We start from the raw sequence: 12,019 nt of genomic DNA on the forward strand, positions 1-12,019 counted from the left end.
GAGGAAATAAACACCACGACCAGAAGTTGGACGAGATGTAACAGTCTCACCGCAGTTTACCACTGTCGCCGGTAACCTTCCTCTTGCACACAGAAGTAGTGATCCCATGTTGGGCTGTATTGCTCATGTGCGGGACAACGTAGTCGTTTCGCCTTGACGTCACGTCTCTAAAATGCCTCCAGAACACACAATTTACTGATTTTGCTAAGTACTCTTTTAACAGAATTTGTCTCTAATTTTATGTATTCTCAGTGAATTTCAGCAATTTTACTAGGTTTTCGTGATTTTACATACTTCAAGGTATTTCCCCCAATGCGTACGTACCTCACATCAATTTTTGCTGATCATACCAAGTTTTCCTCGAACTTTACCGATTTTGTGTCATACTTTTTTCCACAGTTTTTCGTATGTATATGGTCATGTTGCTGACATACCCATGTGCTGTTTGATTTTCTACGACAATAGCTGAGCTTTTTATACACCAATTACTAAAAAATCCTAAGGCTTGCCTTCTGCCCGATGGTCCACTTGGATGCATTAAGGATAGTACGAACAGGAAAAGTATAATAACAGTCGTTACATACCTATATGAAACTGAAGAGTCGATTTACGTCCAAGGTGTGGCAGAGAAATGGCCTACTTCCTACACATCTTAGTTCATCTAGAGGAGGATACCGAAACAGGTTTTCCATCGATGGACATGTTTCATGACACATGAGTTGGAAGTACTCTGATGACTTCGGTTTGGAGAGGTTTGCTGTTAACATTCACATGATGTCGTACATTTATTTATTTGGTCATTGTAAACCAGACTCTATATAAAATAACTGATGAAATTACATGAAAAAGAAAAGGGCCTTTTCCATCCTTTACCTCCATCCCACTCTCCCACAATCACCCCTACTCATAATTTCATTTCTCGCTCCTCACCTTCTCCTCTAACTCACACTCCATCACACTACTATACACTTATGTCCACTCATCATTGTTTCTCCCTCCTCCACACAAAAAACGTCCATCACTATTACTTCCCCACTCTTACACAGTATATAAATACACTACAACATGAAACTTCCTGGCAGATTAAAACTGTGTGCCCGACCGAGACTCGAACTCGGGACCTTTGCCTTTCGCAGGCAAGTGCTCTACCAACTGAGCTACCGATGCACGACTCACGCCCGGTACTCACAGCTTTACTTCTGCCAGTATCCGTCTCCTACCTTCCAAACTTTACAGAAGTTCTTCTGCGAACCATGCAGAACTAGCACTCCTGAAAGAAATGATACTGCGGAGACATGGCTTAGCCACAGCCTAGGGGATGTTTCCAGAATGAGAATTTCACTCTGCAGCGGAGTGTGCGCTGATATGAAACTTCCTGGCAGATTAAAACTGTGTGCCCGACCGAGACTCGAACTCGGGACCTTTGCCTTTCGCGGGCAAGTGCTCTACCAACTGAGCTACCGAAGCACGACTCACGGCCGGTACTCACAGCTTTACTTCTGTCAGTATCCGTCTCCTACCTTCCAAACTTTACAGAAGCTCTTCTGCGAACCATGCAGAACTAGCACTCCTGAAAGAAAGGATACTGCGGAGACATGGCTTAGCCACAGTCTAGGGGATGTTTCCAGAATGAGAAGGTAGGAGACGGATACTGGCATAAGTAGAGCTGTGAGTACCGGGCGTGAGTCGTGCTTCGGTAGCTCAGTTGGTAGAGCACTTGCCCGCGAAAGGCAAAGGTCCCGAGTTCGAGTCTCGGTCGGACACAGTTTTAATCTGCCAGGAAGTTTCATAGCAGCGCACACTCCGCTGCAGAGTGAAATTCTCATTCTGGACACTACAACATATTTGAATAGAATTACATACATACAATAATTAATAATAAAGAAAAAAATAGTTGTGGGTCAAAGTCAAACAAATGGAAAGGTTATGGTCTCAACACCACAAACCACAACACAGACTTAGAAGCATAAATAGAAAAAAAGATAGTGGGGTGCATGAAAGTGTGCTGTGAAAAACATACGTTAGACCAGAATTATCATTGTCTAAAGCAAACAACGTCAACGATGTGCTAGCAGACCGCATTCCCCGACGTAAGCGAGAAATTAGGCGAGAATCACCGTAAGTACTAGTCAACATATTCTTAACGAACTGTTTTTTCGATCTTAAAGCAAATAAGAATGTAAATAACTTAATTACAGACCACTGATGATGTTTTACCTTAATAAAACGAAATGCATCTGGTGAAAAAAAAAGTCACGCAACGACAGAACAAAACTACCCTCAAGAATTGTAAAGCAGCTACGGACAATATGGCCACACAGATGAAGAGTGCAATACATTCGTTGACTCAGGAGAAGAGAAACTGAAATAAACATGAAATTCACTTAATGTCTCTGTTGTGATTGCATTAAAATGTTTGAAATCGTTTGAAAAATTTTCCACGCCCAAAATTAAAATGCAGAAAATAATTATTTAAATGAAAATGAATTTTTATCATACCACGTTTTTAAACTGGTCTAAAAAGCATAAAAAAATTTTCTAACGTCTTAGAAAGAATAATGGAAATTTTTGATAGTCAATTTTTAGTCGTTATGAAAGTACTCGTAAGATTTAAAACGAAAAACGTCTGGATCATGCAATACCTCTTTCTTATTACCTAATGCATGAGCCCCACGTTTTTCGTTTGAAATCTTAAGTATTTTCACATCCATGAAAAATTCATAGTTACATATTTTCAGAACTATCTGTGTGGAGTTAGGACTCTGTATGCGGCTAGGTAAAATTATTTTATTCTTTTCGTCCAATTTAAAAACGTGGTATATTAAATATGATTTTTATTTAAACAGTTGTCTTAAATTTAGTGGTCCATCCTTCACTGGAAGCGACCCTTTTAATTTATTTACTTATTTACTAACATTACAGAGTGATCAGCTTGGTAACTTATTAGGTCGTTTGCTACTACAAACCAGACTATTTTCAGGATTTTATTACTTTTCTTGGTTTTTATATAATTAAAATGCCAATTAAAAAAGAAAACAAATCAAAAAAGCTACTAGATAGATGAAATACAATTTAGGAAAGGATGAAAGAAAACAAATTTTCCTGTGCTGTTGAGAAGAAAATAATACACGAGAGGCAAAGCAAAAGAGGTCCCTTTACCTAAGTAGCCGACATTTGAAGCTGACCACAGAAGGGCACTTCGAGCACATCCCACCTGAATCAGTATATTCCATTCTGCTATAGCTACTACTGTATGTATATATGTGGTGATATTAACTCTACGTGATTTGGGTATAAAGTACGACAGTATTATTTGTTACTACCATTGCTTCCTACACTTAACCGCGCCTTAAGCGGGAGAGGAGCATCGGGAGGTGATCTCGAGCCTCGTCTCCCCGAAGGGCACTTCTTATCTACGTTGTACGTTTGTGTTAGTGTATTTACGTCTTATTATACTGCTTATGTACGTTTACGCACAGTTTTATAAAGTTCACATCTTTTAAAGTTTGCCTCTTACACATTTCACAAATTACACAATTACATATTTGAAAATAACGATCCAAAGAAGTAAATAATTACTTGTTTTACTAGGCGCTTCAGTCTGGAACCGCGCGACCGCTACGGTCGCAGGTTCGAATCCTGCCTCGGGCATGGATGTGTGTGATGTCCTTAGATTGGTTAGGTTTAAGTAGTTCTATGTTCTAGGGGACTGATGACCTCAGATGTTAAGTCCCATAGTGCTCAGAGCCATTTGAACCATTTTTGAACTTGTTTTACTAGTACAAATAGCAAAATTTCTACCACTAACTTACTTATAAATTCCATGTATGTATTACTTGTAGTATTTTTGCAGTCGTGCGATCTGCTACTAAACGTATATGTATCTGGTGATATTGGAATGTTCATATCATCATATGCGTCTATGTGTTCATCTGTTTCCATATCAGTGTCCTAATCTCCCTTGTCCCATGTATCGTATCGTGGTGTAGGATGTGTTTCGGGTCGTGATCTTATACAGTATATGGGCGTTGCCGTTTATAAGTCTTGTGCAGCGTTCTTGATATTTCATCAGTGATGCTATTAAGCATTCTCCAGTTATCTGGATCTCTTAAAGCGTGGCCTATGTCTTCGACTTCTGCCGTTGGTCTTTCATGTGTAAGTATGCCAGATTTTAGTGTCATGTGTTCGGGGGATCCATGTTGTCCACATTCACACATATCGCTTTGGCAAGAGCCATAGCGATGCAGGTGTGTAGGGTAAGGGCCGTGGCCTGTCAGGAATGTACCATAAGGCGACTTGAGGCAACGTGACTAAGTCTCAACCGTTCCCGGATGTTCGGGAAGAAGGAGAAAACCCGACAGCCCTTGTCATATGTTTCCCATTATTTTTGTCATATCTCATCTTTGCAAAGATACCATTGGCATTTTTCTGAAATATACTCCCCTGTTATCTCATATACCTTATCCAGACTTCCCCTTTTGAGCCAGTATGCTGCTGCTGTGTGTCTAATGTTGCAAGTACAACGCATAATGCTTCCAAGGACTTGGTGTCAAACGCCCCTGACATTCTGAGCAGTACACCTGTTTGTCAACGCCTCACAATGGTTTTTTGGGTCCTGAGTGACAGTCCATGTGCCCGGGCACTTACTGCGAAACACATTAAAGATTCAAAGACGGTAATGATAACATTCGCAGTGTCTGCAATGGTAGCCTGTAGTGAGTTGAGTTTAGCGTGGCGAGTTTCTACATTAGTGTTGTCGCTTTTTCCGTTGTAAATCTGTCCTCGTTGACTGTAAGTCGTTCGCCGAGGCGTATCCCTCGGTATTTTGTTGTAAATTTCCTATGTATGCGAGTGTTATTCAGCCTAATAGTGGGGTTTCTCTACAAGACCCCTATGATCAGTCAATACACTGTCTTGTTTACCGCATTTGTGAGCTTGTTATGATTGCACCAGTCAGTTATGAGTTGTGTGGCCTCGCTTTCGAGTTGCAAACTCGAGTTTGCAATTATTAAGACTAGAAAGTCGTCAGGATAGGGTACTATACCCTTCACCCTATCCTCTTCGTCCAGATTTTTTAGGAGCGGCTCTGTGGCAGTATCCCAGAAAACTGCGCCACAGATTGAACCTTGTGGGCATCTTTTCATTATTTTCTTGGTAACCTTTTTTGCCACTACAGCACTCTATCTTTGCAGTAGTCGAGTAAGCTACTGTATAAGACTGTTGGTGTCTGCATCTCTTGTAGCCTTGCGAACAAGGTAGGACACCAGAGATAGTCGAAGGTGCCTGCTGCGTCTATTGCTATTGCTATTGAGTATTTCTCTTGTGTAGCCTACATTATTTCGAGCGCGCGGTTAACTGTATTGTCTATTTAGCTTTTTGATTTAAAACCATACCGATGTGGACTAAGGCCAAGAGCGCCCTGTGTGATTGTAGTCAGTTACAGAGGACCCTCTCCTGCACCTTAGTCAAACTGTTGAAGAGGAAAATGGACCTGCAAGTCTTTGGGTCTATTGGGTCCCGATCCTCTAATTTTTGGATGATTACTACGTTCGCTGTTCTCCGCACGGTGTAGACCCCACCTTGCAGCAGTGCTTCATTCAGTAACTCTATTAGAAAGGGGATGATCTGTGCAACAGTATTTTTTATTGTTTCTGAGTGTAAGCTGTCTGGACCGGGATTCATCTTATTCTTTAACTGTTTTAATGATAACGCTATCTTTTCTTGCGTCCTAAAGAAGAATTTAAGCCTTTTGACTAAAAAGTTAAATTCAAAAATTTATTATATTGGACAAATGGGAGCCATAATTTGCGTATGTGTAATCCATTTGTCGTTGTGTGCCTTCGTGACGTTGCTGGTCATTCGCCTTTTCTTCATCAGGGAGAAGCTTGTTCAGAAGGTACACTGCTGAACATATCCAGCTCCTTGTACTAGTGAAGTCTATGCGCCTAAGAGGTGACTGCACTTTCGGCCTCTTTATTTTATGTTAGAAATTTAAATCGTACACCCCCACCGCTCCCTCCCCCATGCATCTGTTGTAGCTGAATTTTAACAAAGTTGTTCCAATTATCCTACCTGGTCTCGTATAATTTGTTTTTATATTTTTGCTTTGATTCATGGTACAGTTCCAATCTTACCTCCCTCTCTTGTGCTGTATTTGATTTTGGCAACTTTTCCTTGTATCTCTACCGTCTTTCCTTAGTTTTGTTAGGTCAGTGGACCAGGGGAGGTACTGTTTCGGTGCACGGTCGGCCTTTAGAACAGATAATTATTCAACTTTTTGAAACAGGTCGATCAGAATGTGAGCTTTGTAGTGTATTCTACCATAGACTCTATGGAGGGAAAATTCTTCAGTCACAACCCTTAATTTTTGCCAGTCAGCCTCGTTTAGAAGTAGTCGTAGTTTTTGTTGATGTTCAGTTTGTGTGTTCGTGTTTGTGTGGAAGAGTATGGCGTTATGGTCACTGTGTATGGCATTTTCTAGTATTTCTCATTTATTGACGTATATCATTGACTTCGCATTTGCTAGTGAGATGTCAATATTGTTGGTTCCTGCTGGATTGTTGCAGTATGTAGCTGTTTGCCCTGATTTATTTTTGGAATTTTTGGAACATTTCTTTATTGTGTCAACTACGATATGTCCCCTAATGTCTTCGCACCATGGAGTCGACCATGCATTGATATCACTAAGTATGAGTAATCTTTTGTAGTAATAAACGCGCCCATGCGCCCTGACGAAGTCCATATAAACTTTATCTAGATTTAAAGCAACTGCAGAGCTCACGATAGTCGGTTGGCAGTTCCTCTGTCCTAAGTATCATTCTGTCGGTCTGCTCTTGTAGGGAAACATATTTTTTCCTCTCCCCGGTGACTGAGGCGTATCACCAGACGCTGAGCGGTCTGGACACTTGCCCTATTTTCTAACCGACTTATACGTTAAGTTACTCTCCATATTATCATAATCAATTACATTATTACTGTGTTGTTTTGAGTTTCTGTGGATGTCCTGTGACACATCTTGACATTTGTCTTCCTCTATTGTTTGTGTACACTGGGAATGGTGTGTGGATGAAATATTTTTAACTGTATTGTTAGGTAGATTGTTCGTATTTAGCATTGGACTTTCAGTATCGCTGTTCTTGGGATATTGTTTGCCTATCTCGAGGTTATTTGGCAACTGAGGGTTTTCTGTGTAGCTACATCTCTGTGTGTCTCTGCTGCAATCACCTGTAAAATGTACAGGCTTTTTGTATGGTCTGCATTTGCTAGCGTCTTATTCTGAATGTAATTTAATGATGTGTTTCAACGTAGTTAACAGCTGTATCTTTTTGTGTTTCTTGTACTGGTGTGTAAATATATCTGTTCCTTGTTGTTCTGTGCTGTGAGATGTATGTGTTTTGGTATCACTGAGGTGCTCTAGGACACCCTTTTGTATTTGTTTTCTGACTTTTTTTTAGGTTCCACGTTACATTGATAGAAAAAGTCCTCTTCTAGCTCTTCCAGTCATAGCAGAAGTTTCGTGTCTCACCTGCCTTCCTACGTGGTAGTCAATGGCTCCCTGCACACACACGTCGTCTATATAATCAGTGGTGTTAAAATATCTTTGCTGTATTATGTCACACTTTTGCAGCGATGTAAGGCTATTCGTTTCTAGATCTCTTAATTGCTCTTTAACCACATGCTGTCGTCAGGCGACTGCACACCGATAATCTCTCGTTTTAGTTGATGAAGACTTATGTTTGCACTTGCATGTATTGTTTCTTTGCATATCTGCACCTGTATTTAAGGAGGGCTTTAGTGTCTGACCGTTGTATTCCGCTTTAGAGGACGTTGTCAGTAGTGTCACATTCGCTGCGCTATGTTTGCCTCTCGTACAACTGCTTGTAGGTAAGGCTATCACGTCCCCCCGCCTTATCACATGTCGTGTTTCTGTATTTGCATGGTATAAATACAACTGTGGCTTCCTCTCGGGATGCTGAATTCTTGTGGCCTGGCTTCGCACATTTTCCACAGACTGGTTCTTTATAGCACCGTTTGGCGGGTGACCTAGGCCCAGCAATTGGAGCATTTCTGAACAACCACAAAATCTTTGATATATACGGACTCGAACTGAATATGGACTCATCCCTTTGCATCAGTAAAAAACGAACCCTTAGAGTAACTTCCACGATGTTGTTAACTGTCCGTTTATTTTTGGGCCTATTTTGAACATTATTTTGACGTCCTCATAGAACTCTCCCTTAGAGATGGATTCTCTTAATTTGATCTCATATGGTTCCTCCAGGAAGTCCTGATCAGTTAGTGTAGTTGCAACCTGATAAACAGCAAAGAGGCATCGGAATTTCCTTGGGTTTTCACCCATTATCTTTTAGTTGGGCTGTCTTTCCTACGATTATCCTTTTATCTGCTTGTGTTTCCGTTTCTAAAATGACTGTTTTTGCTGTGGAGCTGATTGCTTCTATTTTTACTTTGTCTTGTTCGGGTTTGATTGTCTTAGTGATTGTTTCACGTATGGCCTTGGCGTCTTGATTGCTTCCCGATTCTGAGAAGAGAACACTCGACTGTTTTGATTTGGCTTGCTGTATGCATTCTTCTACTTTGCTCTTCGGTTTTGAAGCTGAGCCAGATGCCACAGCTGCCGCAAAGGACAGTGGAGTTGACTTACTTAATGTTCTAAATCTTTGATTTTCTGATTTGAGATCTGTTATTTCTGATTCCAGAGGATGAATACGTTCCAACGCATCTGGTGCAAAGGCGTCGGCTAATTTTCTTTACTTAACTCCTAATTCCGCCCTTCTAATTTTGCTTAAGTGATGACGAGCGCCCAAATTTTGTTTTTCGCTGTTAAAATTCTTTTATGCCTCAGTTAGTTTTGAAGCTGCGGAAGAGTATTGTAGATTATGCCGATCTTTTCCGCAGTCGACGCATCTGAAAGAGCGATGATACAATTTCAACAGAGGTACTTCACTTTATAGCACCTGTTTTTCTGCCGCTCGGTATACTTTCATACTACCTTCCTTCTGAAGTAACCGTGATTACTGTTTCTGGTGATGCGCTATCGCTATAAGGACTAGCGGTGGCTGCCGCCAGCAGAGACCAAGTACACTACTGGCCATAAAAATTTCTAAACCAAAAAGAAATGCAGGTGATAAACGGGTACTCATTGGACAAATGTAGTATACTAGAACTGACATGTGATTACATTTTCACGCAATTTGGGTGCATAGACCCTGAGAAATCAGTACCCAGAACAACCACCTCTGGCCGTAATAACGGCCTTGATACGTCTGGGCATTGAGTCAAACAGAGCTTGGATGGCGTGTACAGGTACAGCTGCCCATGCTGCTTCAACACGATACCACTGTTCATCAAGATTAGTGACTATGACCAGACGTTTTAAATTGGTGAGAGATCTGGAGAATGTGCTGGCCAGGGCAAAAGCAGTCGAACATTTTCTGTATCCAGAAAGGCCCGTACAGGACCTGCAACATGCGGTCTTGCAATACCCTGCTGAAATGTAGGGTTTCGCAGGGATCGAATGAAGGGGAGAGCCACGGGTCGTAACACATCTGAAATGCAACGTCCACTGTTCAAACTGCCGTCAATGAGAACAAGAGGTGACCGAGACGTGTAACCAATGGCACCCCATGCCATTATGCCGGGTGATACGCCAGTATGGCGATGACGAATACACGCTTCCAATGTGCGTTCGCCGCGATGTCGCCAGACACTGATGCGACCATCATAATGCTGTAAACAGAATCTGGATTCATCCGAAAAAATGACGTTTTGCCATTCGCGCACCCAGGTTCGTCTTTGAGTACACCATCGCAGGCGCTCCTGCCTGTGATGCAGCCACGGTCTCCGAGCTGATAGTCCATGGTGCTGCAAACGTCGTCGAACTGTTCGTGCAGATGGTTGTTGTCTTGCAAACGTCCCCATCTGAAGACTCAGGGATCGAGACATGGCTGCACGATCCGTTACAGCCATGCGGATAAGATGCCTGTCATCTCGACTGCTAGTGATACGAGGCCGTTGGGATCAAGCACTGCGTTCCGTATTAACCTCCTGAACCCACCGATTCCATATTCTGCTAACAGTCATTGCATATTGACCAACGTGAGCAGCAATGTCGCGATACAATAAACCGCAATCGCGATAGGCTATAATCCGACCTTTATCAAAGTCGGAAACGTGATGGTACGCATTTCTCCTCCTTACACGAGGCATCACAACAACGTTTCACCAGGCAACGCCGGTCAACTGCTGTTTGTGTATGAGAAATCGGTTGGAAACTTTCCTCATGTCAGCACGTTGTAGGTGTCGCCACCGGCGCCAACTTTGTGTGAATGCTCTGAAAAGCTAATCATTTGCATATCACAGGATCTTCTGGCTGTCGGTTAAATTTCGCGTCTGTAGCACGTCATCTTCGTGGTGTATCAATTGTAATGGCCAGTAGTGTAGTTTTCTCCAGTATCCATGCTTTGCCGTGGATATGGAGGCAGAGTGATTAGAAAGGTGTAAAGCGCACATCCCATATTTTTCACAGTGTGAGGTGTTGGGAGCAAAAATCACTTCTATTTTTCTAAGGTACAGTCGTTTTGTGGTCTACTTGCCAGTAGCGTAGAAAGAGAAAACATGGGGCATACAAAAATCATACAGCGGTTGAATGACGTTTCGGGCCCTGTTGCTCCTTTGCTTGTTGCTGCTCACATACAGACGTCGTTGTTGTTGACACATCAGCTGATTCTGCAGTCGCCGACGACACACGCCGCCCCCGCCGCTGAAGCCGTGTCCCTTGCCGGCGGTGGTGTGCCAGCTGGTAGCGGCGGTGATGTTAGCCGCGCTGACGTTCCGCAAAAACGACGCGTCGCGCCACGATCTGGGCCGCGGTGTATCAACAGCTACACACAGGCGCCTTTTATGATTGAAGTACGAATCGCACAGACTGCACTCACTCACAGCGGCATCAATGGCACTACATGCATTAGCCAACCGTGAGCGGAAGTTCGTGGATTCCGTTTTCCACCACAAATACGCGGCGGCCAGCTTGAAATGCTGGGACTAGCAGCAAATGGTTCAAATGACTCTGAGCACTATCGGACTCAATTTCTGAGGTTCAGTTGGTTCAAATGGCTCTGAGCACTATGGGACTTAACTGCTGAGGTCATCAGTCCCCTAGAACTTAGAACTACTTAAACCTAACTAGCCTAAGGACATCACACACATGCATGCCCGAGGCAGGATTCGAACATGCGACCGTAGCGGTCGCGCGTTTCCAGACTGAAGCGCCTAGAATCGCTCGGCCACTTCGTCCGGCTAGCAGAAAAAGGCTTAACCTCTTCTTTAAACATATAACCTCTAAGAGGCATCTTTTTTTTCCTCTACACACCGAGCGAGGTGGCGCAGTGGTTGGCACACTGGACTCGCATTCGGGAGGACGACGGTTCAATCCCGTCTCCAGCCATCCTGATTTAGGTTTTCCGTGATTTCCCTAAATCGTTTCAGGCAAATGCTGGGATGGTTCCTTTGAAAGGGCACTGCCGATTTCCTTCCCAATCCTTCCCTAACCCGAGCTTGCGCTCCGTCTCTAATGACCTCGTTGTCGACGGGACGTTAAACACTAACCACCACCATTCCTCTACATATAGGAAGCCGTTTCAATAAACAGTCTTCAAAAATCAGAAACACACCTTACCAGGTTCCTCGCTCGGCGTGAAACGTTATCAGCAAACAGATATTTCCGCTGCAGGACTGTTGACAGCTACGGTCACAGGTTCGAATCCTGCCTCGGGCATGGATGTGTGTGATGTCCTTAGTTTAGTTAGGTTTAAGTAGTTCTAAGTTCTAGGGGACTGATGACCACAGATGTTAAGTCTCATAGTGCTCACAGCCATTTTTGACTGTTGACAACATGGATGGCGGAATCCTGAAATCTTACGATACACCCTCTTTCTGATTCCACATTCCATGGCCTCAAACAGTTGCTTCCTAGAACTAGCTCCGTAGCCGATGTTGCTAA

At 42.9% G+C, this 12,019-nt stretch overlaps 1 non-coding gene across 1 annotated transcript; it reads left to right on the forward strand.

The window, feature by feature from the left end:
* The first annotated feature begins 1,690 nt into the window (after positions 1 to 1,690).
* Trnas-cga (transfer RNA serine (anticodon CGA)) lies at positions 1,691 to 1,765 on the forward strand. The gene has a single exon. It is a non-coding gene; the product is annotated as a tRNA-Ser (tRNA).
* Positions 1,766 to 12,019: the final 10,254 nt, after the last annotated feature.

The sequence above is a fragment of the Schistocerca gregaria genome, chromosome 3 (genome assembly GCF_023897955.1).
Source record: "Schistocerca gregaria isolate iqSchGreg1 chromosome 3, iqSchGreg1.2, whole genome shotgun sequence".
Lineage (NCBI taxonomy): Eukaryota > Metazoa > Arthropoda > Insecta > Orthoptera > Acrididae > Schistocerca > Schistocerca gregaria.